The 3,162-nt window shown below is 50.9% G+C and overlaps 1 pseudogene; it reads left to right on the top strand.

The window, feature by feature from the left end:
• Positions 1-258: 258 nt before the first annotated feature.
• Positions 259-2,957, top strand: LOC147448310 (adenine/guanine permease AZG1 pseudogene; annotated as a pseudogene).
• Positions 2,958-3,162: the final 205 nt, after the last annotated feature.

Genomic DNA, 3,162 nt, shown 5'->3' on the forward strand with positions numbered 1-3,162 from the left:
CAAGAAGTTTTAGACAAATTTTCACAATAATTCCCACATTGTGACTTACCTCAACATCATGAGTTGCTGAGGGAGGCACAGCATACCTAGCTAGGTGCGATTGGGGGCAGGGGACAGCCGCCCCCCCCCCTTCCCAGGGCCGGCGGTCCGCTGCCCCCAATCGCACCTAGCTAGGTATGTGGTGCCTCTCGAGCAGAAGCTCATGATGTTATGCGTCGTATGATAAACACTGAAAAAGACTCCGTTTTCCTACATGAGAATATTTTTAAAATCTTCTTGTGAATTTGAAAAGGCTTACATTTGAAAGAATTGGAGCTTCTTGTAGGCTATGATGGGAAGGAAGGACTCAAGCGTGTGAGTGTGGCAAAGTGAGGAATTCCTTGGTATTTGGGACATCACCTTTTCTAGCAAATTGGAGCCATGGAGGCAGGAGCACTGGTGGCAGGAAATGAGTAGGGTCTATAGACAAGCTCAAAATCACAAGCTACTCGTCAAGAGCAACAGTACCATTCCTACTCTCTGTCCGCACCAGCCTTACACAGAGATATAGGGACATACATGACGTGAGGTGAGCCCACATTTGAGCCTTGAGGTGACCTGATGTGAGTGAAGCTGAACCATATTAGTAAGGCTAGTCCAGCAGCAGAACAAGCATGGTCGAGGCCCGTTGCAGTTAGTTAACAAGCCAGCTTACCCTATATATACCCATCATTTCCCAATTTAGCCACAGCGCCATTAGCCCACTCTAGCTAGAGTTAGTTACCTTTGCTAGTTTTTGATCCCCATCACAATATCATTTGACCCACCTACAGGCGACAATTGAACAGCAGAAGAACTTGATCCATTTCCCCTTGCCTTTCTACTGCCTTTTCCCACTCTTTGTGCATACATACTCACACTATTCACACACCAACCTAGTTCACTGCCCTGTCTGTTAGCCTTTTTGTGCAAATTCACATTAGAGCTAATGGTGTCCAGAAAGAGATGGGCAGCTCTCCTGGATGGCATCAACCAGAAGATGGAGAACAGCGCCGTGGGCCGTCGCTTCAAGATGGCAAAGAGAGGCACCACTTTCACGCAAGAGCTGCGTGCAGGGACCGCCACCTTCCTCACCATGGCCTATATCTTGGCCGCAAACGCCAGCATCTTGGCGGACTCCGGTGGGACATGCTCGGTTTCTGATTGCACACCTGTATGCAATATTGCTGGTGCAAGCATCCCCCCAGAGAAATGCAGAGGCGTGAGCGAAGCAGGGAATGCTCTGCGATTGGTGCCGCCTGGTCCTGAGTGCAAATTCTTTCCTGTCAACCCTGGCTATGAAGCTTGCTTACAGCAAACAAGGCAGGACCTGGTAGTTGCGACTGCTGCAGCATCCCTTATCGGCTCAGCCATCATGGGCCTCTGGGCTAACCTTCCTCTTGCTTTAGCTCCTGGCATGGGCATGAATGCATACTTTGCTTACACCCTTGTTGGCTATCATGGGTCTGGCTCGCTCCCCTACCGAGCCGCACTCGCTGCGGTCTTCATGGAAGGCGCACTTTTCTTCATCATTGCCGCTGTTGGTCTTCGTGCTCGCCTGGCCAAGCTCATCCCGGCGCCTCTGCGCTTGGCCACAACCGCTGGAATCGGCCTCTTCCTTGCCTTCATAGGGTTGCAATCTGATGAAGGGTTAGGTCTCATAGGCTTTAACGCCTCCACACTGATCTCTCTTGCTGGTTGCCCCGAGTCATCAAGGGCACAATTAGCTCCAGTCTCTGTTCACCCAAATGGCACACTCACAATTCTACCAGGCGCCACCGCCTCATCTGTGACTGTATGCTTGAACAGTCGCATGCAGAGCCCAACATTTTGGCTCGGCGCTCTTGGCTTCCTCATCATTGCATGTTCTCTGAAGAAGAAGATAAGTGGCGGCATCATCTATGGCATTCTCGCCGTGACAATTTTGTCGTGGATAAGAAGCACACCTTTCACCTATTTCCCCCACACCCCTGAAGGCACTGCCTCCTTCAACTACATGTCCAAAATAGTGGAATTCCATCCTATACACAATACTGCGGGCGCACTTCGCTTCAGCTATGCGGCAACAAGCCAGTTTTGGAGCGCGCTGGTGACTTTTCTGTACATTGATCTGCTTGATACAACAGGGGGGCTGTATGCACTGGCAAAGCTTGCAGGAAGCGTCGACGAGAACGGCGATTTCGAGGGTCAATACTTTGCGTTCATGAGCGATGCGGCGAGCATAATGGTGGGTGCAACGCTGGGAAGCTCGCCAGTGACGGTGTATGGGGAATCATCGACCGGGATAAGGGAAGGCGGGCGCACGGGGATAACCGCACTCACCGTGTCGGTCTACTTCTTTCTGGCACTCTTCTTTACGCCGCTGCTGGCATCCATACCCCCGTGGGCGATCGGGCCGCCGCTGGTGGTAGTGGGAGTGCTGCTAATGAGGCCGGTGATGGAGATTAACTGGGATGATATGGGGGATGCCATACCAGCTTTTCTCACTATCATACTCATGCCGCTCACCTACTCCATAGCCTATGGCTTACTGGCAGGATTGGGGGTGTATGTCATCTTGCATGTGTGGGATTGGATAAGGCAAGGCATGGAAAGCATCAGCGTGCAGGCGGCACGGCGCAAGACGCTGCATAGCGCATCGGAGAGGGCCGCGGAGATGCTGAATATGATCACTGTGGTGGACTCATCAAAGCAAGGGGAGACACACACACCATCGCCGGCCAGTCACCATCGAGATGTACAACAAGGGGCTGCACATGACATCCTTGTCGTGTGAGCCACGGCCCACACAGTCAATTAGCTTGAAGTCAATAGGTAGGTACGCATCTCATTCTCATCTCTGCCTGTCCAGGTTGCCTTGATCATCCACAATCAATGGCCGTGACTTGTCTACGGAAGTGGCTGCAACTACGAAATGTAAAAAACCTCGTTTCTCTGTTTCACTTTTTGGTGTCTACTTTGTCGATCCAATGTAAAATCAATTTCACAAACATACGAATTCCTTTTAGAATAGGAAATTTTGCAGAGTAATCGTCAAGCCTTCAAGGACTTGCAAACAGTAAGCAAACCTGACCACTCGTTAGCCGTATACACCAAGAGTTCAGTTGGGGCTAAGCTGAGGGCACACTTTTCTAGAACATTGAG

This window comes from Adiantum capillus-veneris, chromosome 11, assembly GCF_014529385.1.
Source record: "Adiantum capillus-veneris isolate H3 chromosome 11, ASM1452938v2, whole genome shotgun sequence".
Classification (NCBI taxonomy): domain Eukaryota; kingdom Viridiplantae; phylum Streptophyta; class Polypodiopsida; order Polypodiales; family Pteridaceae; genus Adiantum; species Adiantum capillus-veneris.